The sequence below is a fragment of the Lithobates pipiens genome, unplaced genomic scaffold (assembly GCF_037356315.1).
Source record: "Lithobates pipiens isolate NorthernLeopardFrog02 unplaced genomic scaffold, aLitPip1_a1.2 Scaffold_19, whole genome shotgun sequence".
In the NCBI taxonomy this organism is placed as follows: domain Eukaryota; kingdom Metazoa; phylum Chordata; class Amphibia; order Anura; family Ranidae; genus Lithobates; species Lithobates pipiens.
This window is the reverse complement of record NW_027507764.1, coordinates 202,888,108-202,899,491: the sequence shown is the minus strand read 5'-3', so window position 1 is coordinate 202,899,491 and position 11,384 is coordinate 202,888,108. Positions and strand designations below refer to the sequence as shown.

The 11,384-nt window shown below is 42.3% G+C and overlaps 1 long non-coding RNA gene across 2 annotated transcripts; it reads left to right on the top strand.

Moving 5' to 3' along the window:
- Positions 1-5,591: 5,591 nt before the first annotated feature.
- LOC143996537 (uncharacterized) lies at positions 5,592-11,010 on the top strand. Of its 2 annotated transcripts, XR_013277568.1 has the most exons (4): positions 5,602-5,879; positions 8,754-8,775; positions 10,280-10,577; positions 10,738-11,010. It is a non-coding gene; the product is annotated as an uncharacterized LOC143996537 (long non-coding RNA). The 2 variants fall into 2 exon arrangements; XR_013277567.1 differs by having other exon boundaries at positions 5,592-5,879; positions 10,280-11,010.
- Positions 11,011-11,384: the final 374 nt, after the last annotated feature.

Genomic DNA, 11,384 nt, shown 5'->3' with positions numbered 1-11,384 from the left:
TTATATCTGTGATAACATTTTGCAAATTATTAATTTGCTTCATTAATTTTGGCCACAATTGATACTGCTACATATCTTTCGTAAAAACAACCCAAATTAGTGGATATTATTTGGTCTTTGTGAAAGTTGGAGAGTCTACAAGCTATGATGCAAATCATAAAAAAATTGATCACATCTGATGTAGTGAAGTTTCTTACAAACACCCCCCAAATTACACCTTTTTTGAAAGTAGGCATTCCAAGGTATTTAATAAAATGCATGGGGAGGGTTTGTCATTTTTTCCTACAATGTTTTGCAAAATTAAGTTTTTTTCCCCCCACAAAATTGTCATTGGAATAGGTTATTTCTCTCACATGGCATGTGTATACCACAAATGACACTCCCAAAATACATTCTGCTACTCCTCCTGAGTATTAAGATACCATATGTGTGGTATTTTTTCACAGCCTGGCCACATAGAGAGGCCCAACATGCAGGGAGCACCATTACGTGTTCTAGGAGCATAAATTATACATCTAACTTGTTGACTACCTATTACACTTCTGAAGGCCCTGGAGCACCAGGACAATGACACATTACACTGATGTGGCACTGATGACAGATGGCACTGATATGTGGCACTGATGACAGAAGGCACTAACGACACGTGGCACTAATGACAGGTGGCACTATGTGGCACTGATGACAGATGGCACTAACATGTGGCACTGATGACACTGATGACAGATGGCACTGATACTTGGCACTGATGACACGTGACACTGATAACAGATGGCACATGACACTAACAGGTGGCACTGATGACAGATGGCACTGATACGTGGAATTGATGAAACATGACACTGATAACAGATGGCACGTGGTACTGGGGACAGATGGCACTGGGGGCAGGTGGTAGTGGAGACAGGTGGCAATGGGAACAGATGGCACTGATAGGTGGCACTGGGGACATATGGAGCTTATGGGTGGCACTGGGGAAAGTTGGTGCTGATGGGTGGCACTGGGGTCAGGTGTTACTGGGGACAGATGCCACTGTAGGCACTTTGTTGTGAGATCTTTAACTCACCGCTGCAGCCGTTCGCTCTCCCTCCTCACACGCTGTCTCTGTGTGAGGAGGGAGAGCTGGCGATGAGAGATGATCTCATATGTTTACATACGAGATCATCTGTCATTGGAAGCTCCAATCGCGTGCTAAATGGCTGCTGTGATTGCCCATTTACCACGAGCTGTGATTGGCTGTGTGCAAGGTTCATGGCCAACACAGAATTTCCCCGATGTGCACCTGCGGTGGTGATCATTGTAAGTAAATAAACTGGAGGACGTCCAGGGAAAAAAATGGGCAATATTTGTCATATAATTCTCCTGAATTGATTTTCTTTAAAGAAGAAGTAAACTCTACAGGTTTGAAAATATCAGTTTGTAAATGGATAGAAAATTGTCTAAAAGACTGAATTCAGAGAGTAGTGATTAATGATTCTTACTCTGAATGGTCTAAGGTTATCAATGATGTACCCCAAGATTCAGTGCTGGGACTCTTACTTTTTTAACATCTTTATAAATGATATTGGGTCTGGGATCAAAAGTAACATTTCTGTCTTTGCAGATGACACCAAGATATGCAGTGGGATAACATCCTTACAGGATGTCTCCAATTTACAAGCCGACCTCAATACACTGTCTAATTGGGCGATTATGTGGCAGATGAGTAGGGATGAGCCGAACACCCCCCTGTTCGGTTCGCACCAGAACCTGCGAACAGACCTAAACTTCGTGTGAACTTTAGAACCCTATTAAAGTCTATGGGACTCGAACGTTCACAATCTAAAGTGCTCATTTTAAAGGGTAATATGCAGGTTACTGTCCTAAAAAGTGTTTGGGGACCCGGGTCCTGCCCCAGGGGACATGGATCAATGCAAAAAAAAGTTTTAAAAACGGCCGTTTTTTCAGGAGCAGTGATTTTAATAATGATTAAAGTGAAACAATAAAAGTGTAATATTCCTTTAAATTTACTGTCCCTGCACAAAGTGTCAATTGTGCAGGAAAAAAAGTCTTTTAAAATCACTTGCGGCTAAATTGTCGGGTCTCCATAATACAGAGAACACTCAATGAGTGTTCTCTGTATTAGCCGACAATTCATTCATTCATTGATTAAAAAAATAAAAAAAATAAAATAAAAAAAAAGCGTGGGGGTTCCCCTAAATTAAATTACCAGGCCCTTCAGGTCTGACATGGATATTAAGGGGAACCCCGCATCAAATTAAAAAAAAAAAATTGACGTGGGGTCCCCCTAAAAATCCACATCAGACCCTTTATCCGAGCACGCAACCTGGCAGGCCGCAGGAAAAGAGGGGGGGACGAGAGAGCGGCCCCCCTCCCTCCTGAACCATACCAGGCCACATACCCTCAACATTGGGAGGATGCTTTGGGGGTCTGTGACCCCTCAAAGCACCTTGTCCCCATGTTGATAAGGACAAGGGCCTCATCCTTACAACCCTGGCCGTTGGTTGTGAGGGTCTGCGGGCGGGGGGCTTATCAGAATCTGGAAGCCCCCTTTAACAAGGGGACCCCCAGATCCCGCCCCCCCGTTTGAAATGGTAAGGGGGTACAAAAGCACCCCTACCATTTCACAAAGAAAGTGTCAAAATGGTTAAATAAGACAAACACACTTTTGAAAAATTCCTTTATTAAAAATGAAAAAAATAAAAAAAAGATTCCAGCGGTGCTAATCCACTCTTGCTATCCAGCGACGGGTCTCCGGGGTCCAGCGATGGATGATCATATCCAGCGACGGGGGATCTCTCAGTCCAGCGCTGTCCATACATCCTTCTTCTGTCTCCACTCCGGAGACACTGCAGATAGCCCAGCGCTGACGTTTCTTATATTAGGAAGGCGGGGCCACCCGTCACCTGACCCCGCCCCTCTGACGCTGGAGAGGGAAGCCAGGGGTTCCCCAGTGACGTGTGGGTGACCCCGCCCCCTCTGATGTAACGCAGGTTTCCGTTACATCAGAGGGGGCGGGGTCACCCACACGTCACTGGGGAACCCCTGGCTCCCTTCACCAGCGTCAGAGGGGGCGGGGTCAGGTGACGGGTGGCCCCGCCCTCCTAATATAAGAAACGTCAGCGCTGGGCTCTCTGCAGTGTCTCCGGAGTGGAGACAGAAGAAGGATGTATGGACAGCGCTGGACTGAGAGATCCCCCGTCGCTGGATATGATCATCCATCGCTGGACCCCGGAGATCCGTCGCTGGATAGCAAGAGTGGATTAGCACCGCTGGAATCTTTTTTTTTTTTTTTTTTTTCATTTTTAATAAAGGAATTTTTCAAAAGTGTGTTTGTCTTATTTAACCATTTTGACACTTTCTTTGTGAAATGGTAGGGGTACTTTTGTACCCCCTTACCATTTCAAACAGGGGGGGGGCGGGATCTGGGGGTCCCCTTGTTAAAGGGGGCTTCCAGATTCTGATAAGCCCCCCGCCCGCAGACCCTCACAACCAACGGCCAGGGTTGTGAGGATGAGGCCCTTGTCCTTATCAACATGGGGACAAGGTGCTTTGAGGGGTCACAGACCCCCAAAGCATCCTCCCAATGTTGAGGGTATGTGGCCTGGTACGGTTCAGGAGGGAGGGGGGCGCTCTCTCGCCCCCCCCCCTCTTTTCCTGCGGCCTGCCAGGTTGCGTGCTCGGATAAAGGGTCTGGTATGGATTTTTAGGGGGACCCCCACGTCAATTTTTTTTTTTAATTTGATGCGGGGTTCCCCTTAATATCCATATCAGACCTGAAGGGTCTGGTATGGATATTTGGGGGGACCGCCACGTCAATTTTTTTTTTAATTTGACACGGGGTTCCCCTTAATATCCATGTCAGACCTGAAGGGCCTGGTAATTGAATTTAGGGGAACCCCCACACTTTTTTTTTTTTAATCAATGAATGAATGAATTGTCGGCTAATACAGAGAACACTCATTGAGTGTTCTCTGTATTACGGAGACCCGACAATTTAGCCGCAAGTGATTTTAAAAGACTTTTTTTCCTGCACAAATGATACTTTGTGCAGGGACAGTTCTAAGCACCAGAAACATGTGCCCCTTCACAGGCATACTATAGATACCCCCCAGCTACGAAATTTAAAGGAATATTACACTTTTATTGTTTCACTTTAATCATTATTAAAATCACTGCTCCTGAAAAAACTGCAGTTTTTAAAACTTTTTTTTGCATTGATCCATGTCCCCTGGGGCAGGACCCAGGTCCCCAAACACTTTTTAGGACAGTAACCTGCATATTACCCTTTAAAATGAGCACTTTAGATTTCTCCCATAGACTTGTATAGGGTGTTCCGGCTTTTCGAATTTGCTGCGAACAGCCCAAATTGTTCACTGTTCGCTGAACAGGCGAACAGGCAATGTTCGAGTAGAACATGAGTTTGACTCGAACTCGAAGCTCATCCCTACAGATGAGGTTTAATGTTGATAAATGTAAAGTTATGCACTTGGGGGCTAAGAATATGCATGCATCATACATGCTAGGGGGAGTACAACTGGGGGAATCCATAGTGGAGAAGGATCTGGGGGTTTTGGTAGATCATAAACTCAATAACACCATGCAATGCCAAGCTGCTGTTTCCAAAGCGAGCAAAGTCCTTTCTTGTATTTAGAGAGGTATGGACTCCAGAGGGAGAGATATAATTTTGTCCCTGTTCAAATCATTAGTAAGACCTCACCTGGAATATGCAGTTCAGTTTTGGGCACCGGTTCTCAAAAAGGATACCGGGGAACTGGAGAAAGTGCAGAGAAGGGCAACCAAACTGATAAGAGGCATGGAGGAGCTCAGCTATGAGGAAAGATTAGAGGAACTAAATGTATTCACTCTTGAGAAGAGGAGAATAAGTGGGGATATGATCAACATGTTTAAATATATAAGGGGTCCATATAGTGAACTTGGTGTTGAGTTATTTTCTGTACGTTCAACCCAGAGGACACGGGGGGCACTCTTTACGTCTAGAGGAAAAGAGATTTCATCTTCAAATACGGAAAGGTTTCTTCACAGTAAGAGCTGTGAAAATGTGGAATAGACTCCCACCAGAGGTGGTTCTGGCCAGCTCAGTAGATTGCTTTAAGAAAGGCATGGATACTTTCCTGAATGTACATAATATAACTGGGTACTGACATTTATAGGTTAAGTTGATCCAGGGAAAATCCGATTGCCTCTTGGGAGATCAGAAAGGAATTTTTTTCCCCTGCTGTAGCAAATTGGAGCATGCTCTGCTGGGGTTTTTGTCGCCTTCCTCTGGCTCAATTGTGGGCATAAATTTGGGTATATTGGATTGTATGATTATTTTTTATTTGATTTATTTGTTTTTAAGGTTGAATTGGTTGGACTTGTGTCTTTTTTCAACCTGACTAACTATGTAACTATGTAACTATGAAATGATCCTACTAGATCTCACAATATTTTCTGTTACTTTGACTGCAAAACAAATACTTAAAGTGGTTTTCCAGCCAAAATGTGACTTTTTAAATAAAAATAACCTATCATACACTTATCATACACAAGCTTAAAGCATTCTAGTAAAGTTAGTCTGTAAACAAAGGTCCGTTTTGTTAGGTTATTACAGCATTTTGTAACTTTATAAACTTGCAGCAGACTGTGGCCATCCTTGGTGTGGGCATCTGAAGCCAGACTGTATTTCTTCCTGGATCTCAGCCTTGCAAATCTCGCACATGCTCAGTGCTACACAAGCAGTGAAATAGGTTTCAGGTCAGGTTTCCATAGCAACGGCAGTGCCAGAGGAAGTTGCCGCCCCTTAGCTATGCAAACCCCTCCTCCCTCCAGGAACCAGGAAATATACTGCATTTATAACAGACACCAGCAGCAAAAAGGTAAGAGGCTTAAAAATATACTAATTGTAAACTAAATCATTTGCTTCTGTGCAGATATATCTACATAACAAGAGATATATATCTTGTTTTATATATATATATATATATATATATGTGTGTGTATGTATATAGATATATCTATATCTCTTGTTATACATGTATCTTATATATGTATCTCGTTATATATATGTGTGTGTGTGTGTTTCTCTCTCTCTCTCATATATATATATATATATATATATATATATATATATATATATATATCTATCTATATGTGTGTGTGTGTATATCTACACCCAGCGGCTACTTTTTTCTGTACAGCTTTTCATTAAAAAAATAATTGCAGCAACAAAATTAATATATGCGTTGTTCGATCACCACTTTGCTCACCCATTGCTGCCTGCCAGTCCCGCACTTACCCCATCCACGTCATGGCTACAGTGGCTTACCCCTGCATCTCCCCTGAGTCATGGCGTTTGCTGATTATCACGGCCAATCGGGTCTTAGGTAGGACTCCCACCCAGTTGTGTCTCAGAACCCTTTTCCCATGAATGACCAAGAGGAAATCAGTGTCACAATAATGAGTTTAAATTTGCTAATGTCACACAAGTGGGTGGGCTTTGAGCACGGTGCTCTCTGCGCCATGGTCACCCTTTCTTGAAGCCTATTAGAGCCTTTGGGCTCTAATCCAATGCTTACAAAAATAAACAACCCCACGTTGTAATCCATGCATCCATCAACCTTCATGTAGATATAGGGGCATGGATATGGGGGTGTGGTGCGTTTGCCTCCATTATGGACCATTTGTTATGTGTGTGTTAAAATCCCTACTTCATATGTGAGTTCAGAGTTTTTAATGGTACAGATTTTAGAAAGGCAACATTTACTCAAATAACCACTATTTACAACCAAGGTATGCAGAATACCATCTCTTTATGCCCAACACATTGAAACTTCAAGCAGATGGGCTACAGCAGCAGAAAACCACACTGGGTGCCACTCCAGTCATCTAAGTACATGATGATATTGAGGCTACAGTTGTCACAGATTCACCAAATTTGGTCAATAGAAGATTGAAAAAATGTTGACTGGTCCGATGAGTCTCATTTTCTGTTGTAACATTCAGATGGTAGGGTTTTAAATTTGCATTAAAAAAAAAAAAGTGAAAGCATGAATCAATCCATCCTGCCTTGTATCACGGGGTTCAGGTTGGTGGTGGGGGTGTAATCAGGGCTGGTGCAAGAATTTTTGACACCCTAGGCGAAACCTCATTTTGCTGCCCCCCCCATTGGTTCTGCCCATGGCTCCACTGCCTTTGCAATATGTGACCCGCCCGACCATTACACACACACACACACTGACCCACCTACCTGACACATACACTGACCTACCTGACCATTACACACACACACTGACCCACCTACCAGACACATACACTGACCTACCTACCTATTACACATACACTGACCCACCTACCTGACCATTACACACACACACTGACCCACTTACCTGACACATACACTGATCTACCTGACCATTACACACACACACACACACACACACACACACACACACACACACATACTGACCTACCTACCTGACACATACACTGACCTACCTGACCATTACACACACACGCACTGACCTACCTACTTGACCATTACACACACTGACCCACCAACCTGACACATACATTGACCTACCTGACCATTACACATACACTGACCCACCTACCTGACACACACACACATACACTGACCTACCTGACCATTACACACACACACACACTGACCTACCTACTTGACCATTACACACACTGACCCACCAACCTGACGCATACATTGACCTACCTGACCATTACACACACACACACACACACACACATACACTGACCTACCTGACCATTACACACACACTGACCTACCTGACCATTACACACACACACACTGACCTACCTACCTGACACATACACTGACCTACCTGACCATTACACACACACCCTGACCCACACATTGAGCTACCTGACCATTACACATACACTGACCCACCTACCTGACACACACACACATACACTGACCTACCTGACCATTACAAACACACACACACATACTGACCTACCTAGCTGACTTCTTATTTCCTGCACTACTCTTCCCCCCCCCCCCCTCCCTCCACAGCTCGCTGTAGATAGTGATCCTCCCTCCTCCTTACTTCTGCTTCATCGATCATTACATCCGGGGCTCTCCTCAGCACTGGGCGGTGTTGCTCTGGTGTCGGCTAACAGATGCTGCACCTCTCGATGCTCTGTTCTCCACCGAACCCCCGCCCCTCCTCCCCACACACACACACACACTGCTGTGAGCTTTTACTCTGTGAAGACATTGGGGGATTGGAGGCATACAGAGGTTGTGGCTGCGCCCTGGGGGGTAGTGCGCCCTAGGCGACTGCCTACTCCGCCTAGTGGTAGCACCGGCCCTGGGTGTAATGGTGAGGGGTATATTTTCCTTGCCACACTTTGGACCCCTTAGTACCAATTGAGTATCATTTAAACACCACGGCCTACCTGAGTATTGTTGCGGACCATGTCCATCCCTTTATAGCTGCAGTGTCCCCATCTTCTGATGGCTCCTTCCAGTTCTACACTCAAAACGGTGCTGTGAAAGCTGTACATAATAAAGTGTCCAGTATGTATGTATTTATACCTATACACAAACACTTTTTGTTTCATTATATGTGCGTTACTATACATATTATGTGTGTACATATATACGTTTTTTCTTTACTAACTATACAAAATATAATTTTAGTTATTTCTCATTTAACCCAATTTATAATTTTTTGTGATCTAATAATTTTTTTTATTCTTACATCTAACAGATCTTACTGATAAAAAATAATGGTAAGTAACTTTTTAAATTTCAAAAACAAACTTACGTTTATAATGTAAAAGTTACATGTCTCTACTTCGTATTGTAGTCATGCATGAGCTTGTTTGGCTGTGCTTCTCCCGTTTTCAGCTGGTCTGAAGTCCGCTCTCTGCTGACATCACACAGATCAGTCCAGGCACCGTGTCATCTCGACTCTGGAAGTCTGGATGCGCCAGGTGCTTGGACTGCGAGACATCTCAGTGGAGAACCGCTGAGTGACAGGCAGTAGCTCTCCGATTGGCTTGGTTCTCACGGATCCCCCTTGGCGATGTTTGATCGCTCTATTCTCAGTGCAAGGCACCGGTGGACAGATGCAGCATCGGTCACATGCTGCATCCACCTTGGTAAGTATAACGTACAAAAAAAATCCACCACAATTCTCTTTTAATGTTTTTTTCAGTGTGTGCCAAAAAATAAATGTAAAATCCACAGCTACAAATACAGTAGCTGGTGACTTAATCTATGGACACTTACCTGTCCAGTGAGGCTGCAATGTCTTTTCAGATCAGCTGTTGGTAGCTGCCGCCACCATGACCAGTATGAGAAACTGGCATTGAATCCATTGGGATTCATGGTCATATCCCTAATGTGCAAGCGCAAATCATGATGCACTCTCCAAATGTCATGGGGGCAAAGGAGGGAGGTTCTAACGTTTGATGTACCAAACATCGCCTATATCAGATTGAAGTGTAAATATGTACCTGTCAAAAACAGTTGTGGGAAGGCAGATAAGTGTAGCTATAACTCCAATTGGAGCCTTGCAACTTCACAGCTAGTTTCCCAATGTGCATGCTTAAACCATGTTGCGCTTTGACAATGGAAATGTTGCATGTAAAGGAGGAAGGGGGAGACAAACCTATTGGACAGACCATTTCTCGTACCAATGTTGACTGTGAAGTGTGGTCAAGGAAGCAAGACAGTTAATTCATTGTTTGATTTAAAAAGCCCTCATTTTATTGGCGTAGGTATCTAAGGGATGGGGTAGGTGAGAATACAGGAGGACATTGGATAGGGGGGGTTATTTTCTGAAGGCATTCCTGTAGGCATTACAAGTGCAATCTCTAAGTGTGTGTGTGTGTCCATAAAGAATTGTAAAATTGACAATGCTCTTGATAAGTAGAAAATATCTTTTAATGTAAAAAAATTATTATTAAAACATGGTGCAATACTGCCTCAGATTGAAGTTGAAACCCCCTCTGTTAGCAACTACATGGGAGAGTGTAAGCATTATTAGAAATAGCTTGAGGTATCATGAAGTGTAACATGTGTAATTATAAAATTAAATAAAAAAAAGAACCATGATGAATTACTATCAAACATTATTTATTTAAATTAAAATAAAAAACATCTTTCTTTAAATACATTTTTGCCAAACAAGAATAAATATTAAATCAAAATTCGTAATAAAATTGATTTTATTTATTAACCTATAAAGGATAAATAGGTAAAGAAAATATTTTTTGGTTTATGCTACAGAGACAAATGTTGCTTGAGGAACTATGGTCACAATATACAGAGCCAGAAAACGATCCAGCGTTTCCATGTAATCCATTACAAAAGATTTTCATGCTTCAATCAACAGAAACTAAAGAGGAAGGTGAAACAGAACGTCTTGGGAATAGGAAATGGTGCAAGTGCAGAAAATGCATTCCAATATTACTGATAATCTATAAAAAAAGCCCAAAAAAAAAAAAAAAAAAGTGATCTGTTGGCAGTGTATAAAAAAAATTATAATAATAAGCTGGTGTGGCGACATTCCTAGACTCCAGGACAGGTAAGTGTCCTAATATTAAAAATCTACAGCTGTAGTCTGTAGCTGCTGGCTTTTAGATTTCTGAAAAAGGTAGGCAGACCTACGATTTAACAAATTAAAAGTTCCAATATATAGTGAATTATTTGTTATGCAACTGTAATCATTTTTATTTATTTTTAAGACGATTGCGGAAGACAGCTTATAGAACGTTTACTGCATGGATCTATGGCTACTTGGGAAAGGGAAACCGGAGAGTCATCCCATCTTGTGCTGTTAATGCTGTACGAAACGCTTTGTTCCAGATCCCAACGATTCATGTCGAATTCATGTACTCTAATGCTTATGAAGCCTCAGAACTGGCCTTAGAGTAACATTCAATTTAAATTATTTTATATAATTTTTTTTACATTATGTTAAAAATGTTATGAAAAAAAATAAAAATAGTAAAACTGAATGAGAATATGTATACCTTTTTTCATTTTTTATTTTATACTTACAAGGTTGTTAGATACCACAAACCAGAAATGGATATCCTAGTTTAAATAAAACATATTCGGAATCGGTCTCCTCTCTTGTCTTCCAGTATCAAAGGTATAAATTGTTCAACCATTGGGCTGTGCATTTCAGCATTTCTAAAAGAAGTATAAAAATAAAAAAAATAAAAATGTAAACTCCATAAAAATTTGGAGAATTGTAATATAAGAGCACCTGGATCATAAATCAAAACGGTATTGTCTACAGCAGGGGTGGATCCAGAGCCTAGTCTCAGGAGGGGCACTGCCAGAAAATATGTTTTTTGGGGGTAAATTTATCAGGGAAATTGCTGGT